The 19,473-nt window shown below is 36.2% G+C and overlaps 1 protein-coding gene and 1 non-coding gene across 2 annotated transcripts in view; both read left to right on the forward strand.

The window, feature by feature from the left end:
• The window catches only part of ZNF385D (zinc finger protein 385D), an 863,057-nt gene that overhangs the window by 220,434 nt on the left and 623,150 nt on the right, over positions 1–19,473 (forward strand). The gene's annotated exons all lie outside the window — the stretch shown is intronic.
• Positions 13,235–13,345, forward strand: LOC113919035. The gene has a single exon (XR_003518780.1). It is a non-coding gene; the product is annotated as a U6 spliceosomal RNA (small nuclear RNA).

Below are 19,473 nucleotides of genomic sequence, written 5' to 3' on the forward strand. Positions count from 1 at the left end.
GTGTATATGTGTGTGTCTGTTTGGGGCAGTTTGAAGAATTGGGAGCTTCTAGCAGTGGTAGCATAAACTGAGGATGCAGAATAATTCATTTGTGCATCAAAACTTCAAATCTGTTTAGCACAGTTTGAACTCTCTCGTTCCCTCACCTTTTGCCCCTTTCAGTCACTACTTCCACAGCAATCTCTTCCGGTCTAGTGTTTCTATTCTCCAGTATTAGGAAAATAATCACTTTCACTTTTCTATGTTTGAAAGTACATATTTTTTCATTATTTTTCTATTTCCTTTATATTTTCCCTAAAGTAATTTGCCCACAGTAGCAGAACTAGCAGGTAATGGAAATGGGCTGATTTTATGTATGAATTTCCCTTTCCTAAACAGGTTAGTTTGCATGTAGAGGCCAACCCTATTTAAACTGGCATTGGGAAGTTTCTACAGCTTCACCCCAGGCATGGCATGCTTCATCATTTTGTGCTTGTTTCTCAGAAACACTAAATAGTAATATGAGCATATGTGTATGTGTGTGTGTGTTTTTAAGTTGGCACTTTTTAAAGATCAATTCATCAAATAAACTTTCAAAATATTAATTTTAAGTCTTTGAATAAAAGGTAAGAAAGTAATTTTCAAAAATAGCAACATAGACACATCTATTTCCTCTTATTTCCAAAATTGCAATGATGTGACACAAGAAATTTGAGAACAGAAGTAAATAAATCCATAGCAGCACTGCACAATGAAGAGTAAAATAGAAATTTCTGGAAGATATAACAAAAATGTGATGAGAATGAGGTAAAAGCCTGAATCTAAACACAAATATGGCAACCCACAGAGGTGGGGAAAAAAGCTCTATAATTTTATTTCCAACAAAACTTTAGAATACCTCTAAGATTAATCTGAAATAGCCTCAGAGGTGCAGCTCAGTGTTTGATGAACATTGCGATGAATTTAGTTATGTTGGTTTGCAGTTAGAGATGGGACATAACTGACCTGCCCAAACTAATTGTAGACAAGTGAAGAGCAATGAGTCTGGGGACTAAGAGCCAGACAGATCGGAAAATGAATGTCTTCTTGGGGTCAGGGACAAGGGGATGGAGGAGACAGGCTTATCTAGTCTGAAATTTTAATTTGTTAACTTTGTAATGTGTGCTATAATTCTCTCTTATGTCTCACCTGTGGCATCTTCAGTAACGACAGTTCTGTTTACTGACATTTTACATGCAGTTAGATTCTTCTTGGGAAACTTAAATGGGTGTCAAGACTATCCAGATTGAGGTTGACACTATGTACACAGATAGAAAGACAAAAGACAGATTACATATGCTTGCCCATTTCCAACTACTTGTATCAGGTACAGTGTTGAAATCAAAGATATGAGCAAGACATGTTTACTAGTCACTTAAGATTTGCCAGTCTTTATAGAGGAGAGAAAAAAATGAATGTAGATTTCAATTCAAGATTTTACTTCAGAGAGAATATGTGACAAAAAACACATACGATTTTCCTTTAAGATTTTATTTCAATGGCTAAATAAAAGTATAGAAGTGTAGAAGATTGTATGAACTAATCATTGACTTAGAGGTACAACAAGTATGGTTTCAAAAGGAGAGGAATAAAAACAGAATTAATGTAAGAATATTAAACTTCATTAACGTATATTAAACAAACATGTGTATGCAATAGTAATTCTGATAATTCATATTTCCCAATCCCAAAGAAGATTACTATCCTCTAACAAAGAAAATTGGTACAATATATATAACTAGCAGGAGAAATAAAATAGTGAATACAGCTTGAATGAAGAATTAGCAAGATTCTAGATTAGCACCCTGTTTGTAGGGCACCTGGGTGGCTCAGTTGGTTAAGCGACTGCCTTCAGCTCAGGTCATGATCCTGGAGTCCCGGGATCAAGTCCCACATCGGGCTCCCTGCTCAGCGGGGAGTCTGCTTCTCCCTCTGACCCTCTTCCTTCTCGTGCTCTCTGTCTCTCATTCTCTCTCTCTCAAATAAATAAAATCTTAAAAAAAAAGAACCCTGTTTGTATGCTATGTGACTATTGTTACATTAGTTTAGTGTTGTTAAATGTTAAGACTGAACAGAGGAAAAGCTGATTGGAGTGTGGGTAACAAAGATGATGATTTGACCTAGGTACTTACTCAGTTTGTGATACTAAATGGAGTTCTATCTCATTGATAGAAGAACTATAGCTCAGGGAGTTATAAAATAGCCAAAAGAAAGAAGAAGAGGAAAAGCAACCTTAAAATTTAATTCTTGTTCTATAGGAGGGAGCGAAATATCCTAAGATAATGAAGGTGTCAGAAATACAAATAATGAGTAATATTTGTTGTGGATTTACTTTGTGCTAGGTATGTAATGTATACTACATCATATTTTTGTGAGTTACTATAGTTTATTTGTGTCCATTATGTAGATCAGTAAACTGAAACAAAGAAGGTAATTTGCCCAAGGTCTCTTAACTAGAGTCAGACCCCGAACCCTGGCAAGCTGGCTCTAGAGTCTGTGCTCATATCCATGACAGTACATCACCTCTCAAGCTTGGACAACAGCTAGGATTGCTCCAGGATTGGGAAGTCAAAGGAGGAGAAAATTTCAGAAAAAGAATGTGGTTAACCAGTGGATCCTGAAGGCTTTTTTCGGAGAGGTTGAGAAAGACAACCTATATTGGAGATCTGAAAATTGTAAAATAGCAGGTGTCTTTGAAAAATTATTTCAATGAAGTGGGAAAAGCCAAGCCAGAGTTTGAAAGGTTAAGACGGTGTTTCTCTGTTGGTTTTTAGAACATGTGATTCAGAATCACCCTGTGTTTTCCTTAAAATTTCAAATTCCCTGGGTATGCATTCCAAGCTCCTTTAATTGGGATTCTCCAGTAACAGAAGACATAGAAAATCAATAAGAGGGAAAGGAAGAGACAGAGCAATGAGATGGTCATGGTCTAATTTGCATACTTCATTCAGCAGCAAAAGCTCTGCTCTAGAGGCATTTTAGTGACCATCTGTTTTTATTTTAACATGTGCTGAGGAAAGATGAATTGCAAACCCAAGAGACTAATCAAAGTGTTTTCTTGTTATATTTTCAGCAATGTTTCAGGGACTCTCATAGATCTACAAGCCATGAAACCAAATGTTTACCTCCCTCTAAATCTAGTTCTGGTGGTTGTGAGTGGGTTCTGAACATTGTAGGTAATTTGAGGAACAGATAATCCATCTGTGCAGGGGCAGGAGGGTTATGTACACCACAGTTTGCATCTGCTCTTGCTCTTTTGTTTGGCATTCTGACCATGAAATTTTACAACTTAATCATGAAAGAGTGTCCAAGTGTATATATTTATCCCAAACTACTTCCTTCAGCACTATTTTGTATGTTTTTCTTTTTTCTTTTTATATCCTCATTTGTTGAGAATGCTCTCTTCATATGGTGGTAATATTTTCTCCTAGAAATACATTTACATTTTTTTATTTTATTGTGTTATATTAATCACCATACATTGCATCATTAGTTTTTGATGTAGTGTTCCATGATTCATTGTTTGCGTATAACATCCAGTGCTCCATGCAGTACGTGCCCTCTTTAATACCCATCACCAGGCTAACCCATCCCCCCACTCCCCTCCGCTCTAGAACCCTCAGTTTGTTTCTTAGAGTCATTTACATTTACATTTTTACCTGAAAAATACTTACTATATAATTGTCAATATTTGTTGATGGCAAGTGTTCTGTAATGTCTCTTTTACTTTTTACCTTAAACAGCCACATATGTGCTAGAGTCCCTATTTCCAGAATATTCTTCTGTGCAATAGATTTACTGATAAGAGGTCTTAGTTTTTTTCTTTTCATTTCATCTCCTGTCTAAAATTCAAGGCTTATATTTATAAATTGATTTTTACCCTGAGCTAAGTGAATACTCTTTTGACTACTGGTAACTTTCCTATGTTTAATTCATCCATTATTAAATGTAAAAGAAACTCAAAAAAATACCAATAACAAACTATATTATTTTTATTTTATTTCAACAAACATGGAAGAACCTCTGTAAGGTTCTTTTATCAAGACAGTAAGAGGTTTTTTTTTATCAAGACAGTAAGAGGTTTAGAATTATACTCAGTTATTAATCTCAAAATTCATTTTTTAAATGCTGAAAAATCACAATTTTATGAGTAGTGGAAATGTTTTCACTATTTAAATCTTTTAGTCAAGAGGTCAGATTTTGAGATAATAAATTAGAATAGTGTCAGAACAACCTAAGACATCTTATAGGTACTCAATAAATATTAATTTATTATAATCCTGTCAGACACATTTACTCAACTATTCAAGGACCCTGTTTGCTAACATGACTAATGAAAGTGTTACAATGTTCATAATTCCTGCTATCAGGCTTTTATTCCTACTGTCATAAAATATTTTTCCTTCTTAAATAGAATTTCCTTAAGAAATTTCTTTAGTTCTAGAAATATCTTAATGTACAGTATTCTCACTATTATAAGCATCAGGGCCCATTTTAACTACATGGTATAGAAATAGGTGGAAATTTAAAAATCAAAGTGAAGATCCCTACATTCAATATATCTGATCCTGAAATGATTTCTTTACCAAACTATCAATGATATTGTCATTGCCATCACGTACTAAGGTGGATTGACTTATTTCATGATGCTTACAAATGTCTTTTCCTTGATATACTATTTAATGACTGCCTTTATTAACTTAATATAAAAGCCCACCACCAAATATCATATGCTATAATATAATTTCTCTGAGATTCAATTGCAATAAAATTGTATTAACCAAACAGCATCCTCAAAAAACAAATAACATATTTCTTTTTTTAATTTTTTTATTGTTATGTTAATCACCATACATTGCATCATTAGTTTTTGATGTAGTGTTCCATGATTCATTGTTTGTGTATAACACCCAGTGCTCCATGCAGAGCGTGCCCTCTTTAATAGCCATCACCAGGCTAACCCATCCCCCCACCCCCCTCCCCTCTAGAACCCTCAGTTTGTTTTTCAGAGTCCATCGTGTTTCATGGTTCGTCTCCCCCTCCAATTTCCCCCCCTTCATTCTTCCCCTCCTGCTATCTTCTTCTTTTTTCTTTCTTAACATATATTGCATTATTTGTTTCAGAGGTACAGATCTGTGATTCAACAGTCCTACACAATTCACAGCGCTCACCATAGCACATACCCTACCCAATGTCTATCGCCCCGCCACCCCATCCCTCCCATCCCCCCCTCCAGCAACCCTCAGTTTGTTTCCTGAGATTAAGAATTCCTCATATCAGTGAGGTCATATGATACATGTCTTTCTCTGATTGACTTATTTCACTCAGCATAACACCCTCCAGTTCCATCCACGTCGTTGCAAATGGCAAGATCTCATTCCTTTTGATGGCTGCATAATATTCCATTGTGTATATATACCACTTCTTCTTTATCCATTCATCTGTCGATGGACATCTTGGCTCTTTCCACAGTTTGGCTATTGTGGACATTGCTGCTATAAACATTGGGGTGCACGTACCCCTTCGGATCCCTACATTTGTATCTTCGTGGTAAATACCCAGTAGTGAAATTGCTGGATCGTATGGTAGCTCCATTTTCAACTTTTTGAGGAACCTCCATACTGTTTTCCAGAGTGGTTGCACCAGTTTGCATTCCCACCAACAGTGTAGGAGGGTTCCCCTTTCTCCACATCCCTGCCAACATCTGTCGTTTCCTGACTTGTTAATTTTAGCTATTCTGACTGGTGTGAGGTGGTATCAAGAAATCCAAATAACATATTTCTTTTAACATCATTGGAAGAGGGGTGCTCTTTGTTTCCTTTGGAGATATGGCCTTAGTAATCCAACAGTTGAAGGATTTTGAAAATTTAAAGCAGAATAAAGTGATCTAAAGTATTTCTGAGTTATTTATTATTATGAACAGTACCACATATTTGTTTATCATATGTAATTCAGGGAAGTCTTAAAATTAAAGAAGGGGGGTAGGTATAGGGGAAAACTGGAAGTGAGACAAGAAGTCACAGGGAGGTAAGATATATTAGAGATGTTTATAGAAGCATCAAGGCCTAAAGAAACTTAGCTCATACTTCATTTAGAACTCACTCCAGAATAGTTCTACTTTGGTGAGTTTGTGACAAGTAAAGGGATAAGAAAAAGAGGGCTTAGGTTGCACACTAGAGCTTTGCTTAGTTCTCTTCTGATGGAAGGAGAAACTCAGATATTTCCCTGTGTCTCCACATGGTGAAGTCATATATAACTGAGTTGCTTTGGGGTCTGGCATGGGAAGAGGCAGGGAATGCCCACATGCTAGACTTGGTTTTGCACATCCTAGACTTGGTTTTGGTTTGATGAGGTAGCAAAGACTCAAAGTGGTGTGTAGCATTAACATGAATCAATGTAAGGTCAGGTTAGCCAGGCAGATATTCTTGTTCCTCTTCTAGATAGAAATGAAATGAGTTTTAGTTATAATAACAGAACTTTAGCAGTGTACATGGTAGAATACCTTAAGATGGGTACCCGACCAACTGCACCCCAATCGACATCAACCAGCAGATTTTCAGAAACCATCATCATGGTGCCAGAGATCACCCTTACTCCAAATTTGTTCGGACTTGCTCCGATACCAAAATCTTCTTGGACAGGAACAGAGGAAACAGATTAAGTTGAAAGACAATATTAAAACTGAAAGTGACTGAATTACCCAAATAGGAACATTTGAATCAATACACAGAGAGAGTTACTATGATTAGCACATTTAGATATTAATTTGTAACTCTGCTACGACTCCCATATGGTACATTTTCTACCTCTAGTTGTGCAGTTTTGCTCTCTTAGTTCTCAGATTGATTTCTTGGGTGTCCAAAATGATTTGATGTTTATGTAGCTGTGTTCGGGGGATGAGGCAAGCCTAGAGTACCCCTTCTCCTCTGCCATCTTAACTCTGCCTCCAGAGATGTGTGGTATAGTTGACCCTTGAACAACATGGTTTTGAACTGTGTAGGTCTACTTATATGTGCATTTTTTTACACTACAGTACTATAAGTGTATTTTCTCTTCCTTATAACTTTCCTAATAACATTTCCCTTTCTCTAGCTTACTTTATTGCAAGAATACTGTATATAATAAATATAACATATAAAACATGTGTTAACCAACAGTTTATGTTATCAGTAAGGCTATGAGTCGTTAGGTTTGGGAAAGTCAAAAGTTACACATAGATTTTTGATTGCACAGGGGGTTTGTGCCCCTAAAATTTATGTTGTTCAAGGGCCAACTGTATTTGTCTGTGTCTGATTTATTTCACTTACATAGTGTCCTCCAGGTTCATCCATGTTGTCTCAAATAGCAGGACTTCCTTGTTTTTTAAGGCTGAATCATATTTCATTCTATATTTATATCCAGACATATAATATTCCATTGTATATATAATCCAAATGCATACACATTTTCTTTATTCATTCTTCTGTCTACAGACACTTAGGTTTTTCTATATCTTGGCTATTGTGAATAATGCTGCAAAGAACATAGGAGTATACATATCTCTTTGAGGTACTGATTTCATTTCCTTTGGTCATATACTCAGAAGTGGAACTCCTGGATTGTATGGTGGATGGATCCAAAGAGACCCACATGGAGACACTTAATAATCAAACTGTCAAAAGTTAAAGAGAGAATTTTGAAAGCAAGAGAAAAGTCACTTGTATTCAAGGAAGCTCCCATAAGATCATTAGTGGATATTTCAGCAGAATCCTTGAAGAACTGAAGGGAGTGGTATGTATAGTCAAAGTACTGAGAAGAAAAAGACCTGCCAACCAAGCTGCTATACGTGGCAAACTTGTCCTTCAGAAGTGAAGGAAAGATAAAGACAAATAAAAGCTGAGGGAGTTCATCACCACTAGACCTGCCTTACAAAAAAAGTTAAAGAGAACTCTTCATAACTTACCATAACAGCAGTGGGTAATGATTTTTAAATTTAGTATAAAAGTTAAAAGACAAAAGTGCTAAAAATAACTATAACTGAATTATATCTAAATAGATATAAATTGGGAATCACTCTTTCCCTTCAATGCTCCCCAAATGGTGGATTTTTAGTCCCCTGTGAGAAAAGCCTTCCCAGGAGTCTCAATGTTCAGTCACATCATCTCCTGAGGGATCCACCCCACACACGCTTTATACATGATTGGGTAGGTCTGTATTTTTACATGGAATACAGCTCAGATTAAGTTAAAACCTCCAGTAGTTATATTTACTTAAATTTTGTTCTGGATTCTCCTTTTGAATGTTTAATATATTTTAAAAACTAACATGTAGGTTCACAGCAGGCTTAAGTCATGTTTTAACCACTGTCTCTATTCTTCTGTAGTTTAATGTGTTAGCAGACTAATTGGGTTAGTGGCCTGGAGGAAGAAATTAAAAATATTTATCTCCTACTTAATACTCAATGCAATGGGCATGCCTTCTATGTAAATTCCTGTTCAGAACCTAGGGGAGAAGAAAAGTAAGCATGAATTTTCACTACTAATTTTTTTTTTTAAGATTTTATTTATTCATGAGAGACAGAAAGAGAGAAAGAGAGGTAGAGGGAGAAGCAGGCTTCCCGTGGAGCAGGGAGCCCGATGCGGGACTCAATCCCAGGACCCTGGGATCATGACCTGAGCTGAAAGCAGATGCTTAACCATCTGAGCCACCCAGGTGCCCTTCACTACTAACTATTGATTTTAAAAATCCCCAAAAAACCTTTTTTCCTACTTTTATGTTTCTGGGGATGCTATTCCAAGTATCTAACACTTGATTCCTTTAGGTAAAATCTAATTTGAACACAACTTTTCAACTGAGAAATGTTTATTTTAATAAAACAATAAAACTAATGTGCATATAATATACACGCATATAACAATTACTGCATAGTTTTGAACCTAGGGCCCTGTGTGAACATGTAGAAAAAGATGGAAATATGGTTATTATGAAAGGAGGATCTCCCTAAACTAAGATTTATTTTTCAGTTGCTAATTTGTTTTCAGTTCCTTCTAATTTTTTGTGGCATTATTTTATTTACCTTACCTATTTAATGAGATTCTTGACAGAAGCAAATGAAGTAATGTAGGTGGAAGTATTTCAACAATCTCTTTTTCTTACAAAGATATAAATTTTAATTAGTTATTTCTTGGAAGTATCTCTGAATTATTTGAACATAAAGTCTCCAAGAATTTAATAGGAACTTAATTCCACATTAAAAACTGAAGTAAAAGTCAGGGGAATAAACCCTGAGGGTTTGTGAAATCTCTGGAATACTTCTTACAAAAATTACCCATCACTCTGTAGTAATTAGCACTGATAACATCAAAGCCAAAACATTTCAGACTTAGGGACAGTCAGGAGGAGAAGAGATGGGGAAAGTGCATTGTCTTTTGCAGGTAGCTTGAGAAAAGAGGCAAAATGAGCCATGGCAACTGTGAGAAGGAGGGGTGCCCAGAGAGAACCCCTAGGACTAGACAAATTTTTTTTGACAATTAGCCTGCATCTGAGATGTGAACCCAGGTAGTTGAATTGGCAGATACTTATATTTGGGGCTTCTGTATTAGTGGTCCCAATCAGCCTCACCTGAGTACTTGGGTACACCCAGTTCTTGATGGCCTACCCCAAATTTATTGAATCAGAAACTTGGTGGTAGGCTGAGCAATCTGTGTCTTAAAGAGCCCTTCACATGCTTCTGGATGCAGGCTCAAGTATGAGAATCACTGCCCTCTGTCATAAATACATCTCAGAAGCAATAATTTTAGGATAAAATAAAGTAACCTACATATTCAGTGCATGGATGCAATAAAATAAGTGTTAACTATAATTATAGTTAGTCCTTGTGAAACCTATAATCAGCTGGCAGAAAAGTAAAGATTGGAAAAGTGTATAGGCAAAGAGTTTTAAGACTTACAGTGTTCTTATAAAAATAGTTCAGAGACCCCCCTCATACTGTGACCTGCATACAAGTCAACTGGGGATTGCAAATGCAGATTCTGATTCAGACAGGTCAGGGGCAGGGTCTGAGATTCAACATTTCTAACCAGCTCCCAGGTAATGCTATTGCTGCTAGTCCTGGGACCACACTTTGAGTAGCAATGATCCGGTGTGTAACTCCTTTTACTTCTACTTCACAATTCTTTGCAACCCCCAAAGCAATATGAAGCAGAAGTTTGTGTATTCATAGGAAAGCCAAAGAATAGGTGAGTAGCAAGTTGGGATGCTCTGGAGTTCATGTGATCTACTCTCTTGAAGTGTAGCTTTTGTTTATTTTTCTTTTGGAAGCAATTTAATGGTTCTTAGAAAAGAGAGTTTGGAAAGTAGCCATAAATTCCTCAAGTTTTATGATCATTTCCCATTGATTTCATAATTTCAAAGGGATCCCAGACTGCTGGACTAAATAAAGGTCAGACAGATGCATTGGATAAGCCATGTATAACTACCACCATGTAGATCTTACTTTGCAAAACCATCTGGAACAGTCCATGCTTCAGCTTAGCTTAGTAAACCTTACACATGTAATTTTCAAAAGCAGCTCCTTTTTTGGGGGGAGTTTGTTTTCTGAAGCTAAACTTAGTTTTAATTGTTGACTCATATACATAGATTCTTGGTTTGTAGCCACATAGCTGACACAAAAGGGAATTTCTTTTTAAGAGTTGTGTTTAGGGATGCCTGGGTGGCTCAGTCAGTTAAGTGTCTACCTTCAGCTCAGGTCATGATCCCAGGGTCCTGGGATCGAGTTCTGCATCAGACTCCTTGCTCAGTGGGAAGTCTGCTTCTCCCTCTGCCTGCCACTCCCCCTGCTTGTGCTCTCTCTCTCTCTCTGATAAACAAACAAATAAATAAAATCTTTAAAAAAAACTGTTTAATTGTGGTCAGCCCCTTCTGCAGTTTTGAGGGTTTTCCAAGAAATAATGGAAGATACAGTCTACACTTTAATAGAAGAAGCTGGGTGGTATTGAGTAAATGGTTCTGTTCTTTAACCAAAACAGTTAACTATTTATTTATTTTTTTAATTTTTAAAATTTTATTATGTTAGTCACCATACAAATACATCATTAGTTTTTGATGTAGTGTTCCACGATCCATTGTTTTCATATAACACCCAGTGCTCCATGCAGTACGTGCCCTCCTTAATACCCATCACCGGGCTAACCCATCCCCCCACCCCCCTCCCCTCTAGAACCCTGTTTGTTTCTCAGAGTCCATAGTCTCTCATGGTTCATCTCTCCCTCCGATTCCCTCCCGTTCATTTTTCCCTTCCTTCTCCTACTGTCCTCCATGCTCTTCCTTATGTTCCACAAATAAGTGAAACCATATGATAATTGACTTTCTCTGCTTGACTTATTTCACTTAGCATCATCTCCTCCAGTCCTATCCACATTGATGTAAAAGTTGGGTATTCATCCTTTCTGATGGCTGAGTAATATTCCATTGTATATATGGACCACATCTTCTTTATCCATTCGTCTGTTGAAGGGCATCTCGGCTCTTTCCACAGTTTGGCTATTGCGGACATTGCTGCTATGAACATTGGGGTGCACACGGCCCTTCTTTTCACTACATCTGCGTCTTTGGGGTAAATACCCAGGAGTGTAATTGCTGGGTCACAGGATAGCTCTATTTTTAATTTTTTGAGGAACCTCAACAGTTAACTATTTAAAAGGGTGGTATGACAGACCAGAAATAACACCTCTTATTTATGAAGAATCCATTTAAATGAAAGAGTTTTCACTCTTTCTGGACTCTGTTGTTTTAGGCCCAGTAAATTTGTACTTAATTGGATTTGATAGCTCCATCATGCATGACTGAAGACAAATTTATAAAGCACAAATTCTAACTCAGTTGAGTTTCCTTGAATTCTATGGTTTTATATTAAGGTTGTTATACAAATTTTATACAATTGGAATTCTATTCATGAAACTCTTAGTCTAAAGTGATATTGAATAATAAGAATAAGCTATATTCAAACTACATTTTTCTATTAAACAGTCGTAAAACAATTACCACAGAAATGTAACATTTACTCAATGTCAGCCTCAGAAACACTGGTTTTCAATCCCCATCTCTCTGGTCAAACTACTTCTTTGTTGAAGCCCCGATTGTCAGCAGCTCCAGGCTTCCATTTTCTCAACTCCAAGCCCAGAAAAAATAGTCCCTTTTTCCTAGTTATTACAGGAAAAAGCCTCATTTATCAGTGAATTCTATGGCAGATGCAGGGCTAGGGATATGGTGAGTAGGATCTAGAGTCAACCCTGACTAACTGTGGAGGAAGTATTTCCTGAAAGGAGGTAACTGAAAAATTGCAATTTTAAAGCCCTATGAGGAATTATAGAAATTTAAAGGATAATAAACACTAGCTAAGCTCTTGCATGGACCAAGAATAAAATCTGCTTTTCCAAAAATTTTTGTGGGAAAAATCACATAATCTCTACAAACTCAAAAAGGGTACTTTGGCCTATAATACAATTTTTAAAAATTTTAATTCCGATATAGTTAACCTACAGTGTTATATTAGTTTTAGGTGTACTATATAGTGATTCACAGGTTGTATACATTACTCACTGCTCATCAAGATAAATGTAATTTTTTAAAAAATTATGTTATGTTAATCACTGCACATTACATCATTACTTTTTTATTATATTAATCACCATACATTACATCATTAGCTTTTTTAAATTTTTTATTGTTATGTTAATCACCATACATTACATCATTAGTTTTTGATGTAGTGTTCCATGATTCACTGTTTGCGTATAACACCCAGTGCTCCATGCAGAACGTGCCCTTTTTAATACCCATCACCAGGCTAACCCATCCTCCCACCCACCTCCCCTCTAGACCCTCAGTTTGTTTCTCAGAGTCCATCGTCTCTCATGGTTCCTCTTCCCCTCCGGATAAATGTACTCTTAATTCCCTTCACGTCTCTCACCCATCCCCCACACAATTCCCCTCTGGTAATCATCAATTTGTTCTCTGCAGCTAAGAGTCTGTTTTTTGATTTGTTTCTCTGTTTTTCCTTTGTTTTGTTTCTTACATCTCATGTATGAGTGAAATCATATGGTATTTGTCTTTCTCTGACTGACTTACTTCACTTAGCGTTATACCTTCTAGCTCTATCTATGTTGTTGCAAATGGCAAGATTTCATTCTTGGCCTGTAATAGATTCTAAACGTGTCTCTTAAAACATCAGATAATAGTGCTTGCTTCAGCAGCAGGCAGCACATATACTAAAATTGGAACCATACAGAGATTAGCATGGCTCCTGCACAAGGGTGACACTCAAATTCGTGAAGTGTTCCATATTTTAAAAACAACAACAACAAAAACAAACAAAACAATACCCATCGGGTTGTAGCCTCAGTTTTATATACCTTGTAGGCAGGATTTGGCCGATTGTTTGGATTTTAAAATAATTTGAACTTTTGCTAAGAAAATTTTTTTTTAAGATTTTATTTATTTATTTGACAGAGAGACACAGAGAGCAAGCATGAGAAGGAGCAGGGGCAGAGGGAGAAAGAGAAGCAGACTCCCAGCTGAGCAGGGAGCCTGATGTGGGGCTCGATTCCAGGACCCTGGGATCATGACCTGAGCTGAAGGCAGACACTTAACTGACTGATCCACCCAGGTGCCCCAGAAAATTAATTTTTTGAACATGGAAACATTATATTGCTTGTTGTCCTTTCATAAGTGTATATTTTAATATTTAGCACTTAGGAGAATACTTTTTTTTTATCATAAAGGAGAACCCTACTAATAGGTAGCCTTAGTTTTAATTTCACATTATTCCCCCCAAAAGGAATAATATGAATATCAAGATCTATCACATTCTGACCTCTTCAAAAATTCCATCCAAGACTCTTATTAATAGTACTTGACTGGGGGCACCTGGGTGGCTCAGTTGGTTAAGCGACTGCCTTCGGCTCAGGTCATGATCCTGGAGTCCCGGGATCGAGTCCCGCATCGGGCTCCCTGCTCAGCAGGGAGTCTGCTTCTCCCTCTGACCCTCTTCCCTCTCGTGCTTGCTATCTCTCATTCTCTCTCTCTAATAAATAAAATCTTTAAAAAAAAAAATAGTACTTGACTGGGTGATATACACAAACAATGAATCATGGAACACTACATCAAAAACTAATGATGTAATATATGGTGATTAATATAACAATAAAAAAATTAAAAAAAACTAATGATGTAATGTATGGTGATTAACATAACAATAAAAAATAGTACTTGACTATTAGGGGTGCCTGGGTGACTCAGTCAGTTTAAGCAACCGACTCTTGCTTTTGGCTCTGGTCATGACTTCAGGGTCGTGAGATGGAGCCCCGCATCGGGCTCCATGTTTGGCACAGAGTCTGCTTGAGATTCTCTCTCTCCCTCTCCCTCTGCCCCTCCCCTTGCTCATTCTCTCTCTCTCTAAATAAATAAATAAATAAAATCTTAAAAATTGTACCTGACTAACTACTTTGTTTGCTATAGTATAAATATTAGTTTGCTAATACTACACACACATAGTCTATTCTATGTTAATTTTTTGTTTGGTGGGCCAAATTATATAGTAGACTTTTATGTTATTTCAGCATACTTGTTACTGTTCTCATTAATTACAATGCTGTTATTATTCAGAACTTTTAATTGCAAATGTCAGAAAAACTGACTTAAAAGGGGAGTATATTAACTCATTTAATGAAAAGTTGAAGGTGGAAAGAATGGGGTGTGTGTGGTTTTATGCACAGCAGTACTTAAGGGCACAGCCTCTGTTGTCAGTATGTCCTCTTTCTGCTATTTACTAGCTATCATATTGCACACTTTACTTAAGGTCTTTTGACTCCAATTTTCTTGGCTGTGTAATGTATATAATAATGTCATCTTGTTTTGAGTGTTGTATTAATGGGCATGAGGTTCTTAGAATGAGACCTGAAAGATAGAAAGCATGCAGTAGCACCATAAAGAGTCCATTTACCAGTCTCCATTTCTCAGGGTGAGTTTTCCTCTCTATTGATAACACCATCCTTACCAGCAACTCAAGGCTTCCATTTTCCCAACACTAAGTTCAGCGAAAGAAAATATCCCTTTCCTAGTTATTACAGTACAATCCTCAGGGTAACATTCACTAAACTGATTGGGTTATGTTCAGTCCCCTTGGCCAGAAAGCATATGTCCTGCTCTGATAAGCCAGCTGTGGGACACATGCCCACTCTTGGAACTGGATTCAATCCAGCACCGTGATGGAGTAGGGGCTGGTGGTTTTGCAAGGAAAATTGAGGTTCTCTTACCAGAAGGGAAGGAAGTAGATTTGGGTAAGCAAGAATAGCAACTGTTTATTTTTAGTTCTCTGAACTTTGATTCTAACACTTTTTTTATATTTGTTCTAAGTTGTTTGGTCCCTTTCTAATCACAAGCATTTACAAAATAGCAATAGGAAAATTTACTACCGTAATTTTAATTCACTAAACCATTTAATTCACTAACCATAAATGAAATACAGATTCACTAACAGCTAGGATTTAGCTTTTAGTTACCAAAATGTCTTGTTTGAAAAACACTCTCTGTTGTTTTTCTTATCTCCTTTTAATAGTGAAAAACAAAAGTCTCCCAAAAATAAACAGAAAAACCCAGAAAGTAAAAATCTCCATATAATGTGCTTGCTTCACAATTTATAAGAAATTCTAGACACTGGCTTACGGATCCTCTTATTTTATCACATTATCATTAAGATGTATTATTTTGGTCTATTTTGCAGCCTAGTGTTTTATTCATCTAAATTATTCTATGAAGATATTTTTCAATGTTGCACAAATTTTTAGGTTTAAAGTGTCAGAAAAACCAGAATGTCAGAATTAACATGATCTAAATGTAATCGTAAAATACTTTGTCATCTGCTTATTCATTCATTTAACAAATATTATAGAGAACTTCTTGTTTGCCGGGCAAAGATCTTTGCTGTCACGGAGTTTATAATTTGGTAAGTAGAGAGAGACAATAAAAGTCTGTATCATAAAAAAGCAAATTATAATACAGTGTCAGTATAGTATAATGTAGTATGGGGACAATGTAGATTTTATTTTAGGTACTCAGTGTGATTTGTTTCAGTCTCAAGCTTTAAGACAGGAGGGAAAGTCATAGAAAAAATTTATTTTGTCTAACCCATTGTTATAGCCTTTTGGTTTATAACAGTTAATCATATTAATGGAGAACTCCTGTGGACTGCTTGTACTTTTAGCATGCTTAAGTAATAGTAAATAAAATAATTCTAACTGGAGCTATTTCTCAAATATTACCGTTTATTCTATTTAAATGAAACATTTTAGAAATGTTTGATCCGATCCTAAAAATAAAATTGAATCCTTCCTCCTTTTTTAGTAAACCAGATGATTCTCCCTCAGGCTAATTAATGCTTTCCTCGAATGCTCACAGGGGTCCATAAGCACCTTTTTTCACTGTGCTCATTGTAGTCCACAGTTTGCTTTGTTTCAGTCATGTGTGCATGTCCTGGTCATCTGTCTTGAAGGTCACTGCTCCATTCTCCCTTCACTGAATAGCCAGACTCTTCAGGCACATGTTTCTAGCACTGGATTTCTTTTGCTCTAACATCTATAGCAAGTCTATCTGTGGTTTACCCCAGCTGGGATGATTTTACTGCTTTATTGGGGAAAAATGTTCTCTTCTCTCTCATCTCCAACTACCTGGAGGTTTATCTCCCTCCAGCTTTCCTATTGACTTGGACCTAGAGGCCAGTGTGGTCAGTGAACTAACAGTACTCCTTGTTGGGGAAACATTGGCCTGTAAACCCCACTTTTAGGCTCTCTAACACTCTGGATCATTATTAGTACCTGGTCTAAATGCAGAGTGACTGAATCTTTATTCTTTTAAATGTGTTCTTTATGTCTGAATTTTTCTCTCCTAACCCCTTGTCCCCACATGATCAAGGATAGTTTTTGAAACTCAAAACCCATAAACTGCATTTATTTGTTCTTTTTGTCCTATCCCTCGCTTTAAACATACATCTGGGGATGCTACATAGAGTAGGAGGACATAGCCAGAAAAGAAGCCTAAAATTATATTTCAGAAAAAGTATTCTGCCTGACTAACTTCTCTACTAGACACTGAGTTCCCTTCATAAGTGAAGAATCTTGTCTAGTAAGGAGAGGGAGCATGATGTATTTCAAAGAGCAGGGGTTTAAAGACAGGGGGCCTTGTATTCAAATAAAGTTCTGTTTGCAAGCTCTGAAGATTTGGGCTTTTTTAATTTCTTAGCCTCTGTAATTTCAACATTAGATCACACAATGACAGCTGTATTCCATGGTGGTTGTGAGGAATAGGGAAAAAAAAATATATATATAAAGAATAAAATGTAACATTCACTCATTAAAGAAGGTGTGTCATAGTTGCTAATATTCAAAGAAATTTCTCTAGTACTAGTTCAGATTTCATATATATATATACATATATATAATCATGACTTTAAATGAAATTGTTTAATGAAGGAAAGCAAGATGTTGAATAAGAATTTTTTGAGAAAGTAACTTACTAATCATATATATGGATGTCCATTGCATCATTATGGGTAACAATATGAAAATTTAATAAATCTAAATGTCTATCATTAGGGAAATATTTAAAGACAAGTCACAGAAGAATATGCGTCATAAGATCTAAGCTCAGCAAATTATCTGCCAGAATGTGTATGCAAGTGGTTAGAAATAGATCTGGTTGCATACATAGGGAATAGTACAGTTGTTCTTTCTGGGGATCATAGAAGGTTTGGAGTATGAACATGTCCTGAACTCTACTTTGTATTTGTCTTTGTTTTAACCTTAATGCATAAAATACATGCTATATTAAATGAATTTCTCCCTCTCCCTATAAATTTCATTATCACTGTCATCATTCATAACCCCAGAGAAAGCAAGTGACACACTCAAACTGGCAGACTGTGAGAAGGGAAATCTGATAATAGTGAGCAAACATCTAATAGTGAATGATCACCACCACCATTCATGACAGAGTTGAGGGCAGACAGCTTTTAGGAACCCAGGGCAGGGAAAATCCTATGGAAAAGCCTATTCTGAGACTTGTGCCTCTTGACACAGTTAGACCCAGGTGACCTCCAGGGAGAGAACTGGGAAATAAAACATTACAATGCCCTTGACCTCACTGACCTCATTCATCTCTGCTGCTCCCATCTCCTGCTGGGGCTCTCCATTGGCTGAAGGCTGCCAGGAAATAAGGACACCCATGGAGGGAGATGGCCTGCCTGATAAGTTTTTCAGGTTGGAGAACAGAGTAGAGAAGGATGGAAAGAAGAGCTACAGAATAAAACAAATGTCGTAAATGAGAATTTAAACAAATGTTTATATGTACACTTGACTCTTGAACAGCATGTGGGTTAGGAACATGGAGCCCCCCTGCACAGTTAAAAATTCACATATAAATTTTGACTCCCCCCAGAACTTAACCACTAGTAGCCTACTGTTGACATGAAGCCCCGATAACATAGTTAACATATATTTTGAATGGTATATGTATTATATCCTGTATTACAATAAAGTAAGCTAGAAAGGAAAAAATGTTAAGAAAATCATAGGAAGAGAAAATACATTTATAGTACTGTACTGTATAAAAATCTGCATAAGTGGACACACACAACTAAATTAACTTATAGATGCATTTTGTTCATAATTTCATCATAACTACCACATTTTATGGTTTGATTTGGTTTTCCATCACTAATTTAAATTTGGCCATTTTTAGACTAAGAAAAATGGCTATGGAGAGAAAAACAAAGGAAAAAACAGTTAAATTTGAAATGAAATCCAAAGAATAAAATTCACAAAACACATAAACTTGTAATAAAAAACTAGTAAAAACAAAACAAAACTAGTAAAAAAAACCCACAAATAAACCAAACAGTTTTGTTTAGTTAAAAAAATTACTAAAAAAGACAAGTAAAACCCTTATTGAAAAAAAACATAGTATGAAAACCAAACAAACAAATGACCAAAAAAACCCCACAATATTACTGTGGGCTAAACATTTTACCAAAAATAAAGCCATTTCCTAGGGTAGGCTTGGGTGTTCTCCAAGTTTCCTTCAAGACTTAAGTCTTTTTGTGCCTGAGAATTGTAGTATTCTCATGTTTCAGTTACTCCAAATAAGCTGTCAACCTGATGATGCTTTTTAGCTATCTGTAAAATTGACTGTCATTTAACCATGAGTTTTGTGGATAAATGTTGAAATGCAGTCACTCAATGTCTTTTGAGCTATACATGTTTAAGAGGCCATAATATACCACAAGGCAAGGAGTACCAGCTTTGGGGATAAAGAGATCTGAAATTGGCTAGGCTAATTGTATGTCCTTGGTCAAGGTATTTACTATTTCTTTTCTTTTTCTTTCTTTCTTTTTTTTTTTTTAAGATTTATTTATTTATTTGACAG

Source organism: Zalophus californianus, chromosome 1, assembly GCF_009762305.2.
Source record: "Zalophus californianus isolate mZalCal1 chromosome 1, mZalCal1.pri.v2, whole genome shotgun sequence".
Lineage (NCBI taxonomy): Eukaryota > Metazoa > Chordata > Mammalia > Carnivora > Otariidae > Zalophus > Zalophus californianus.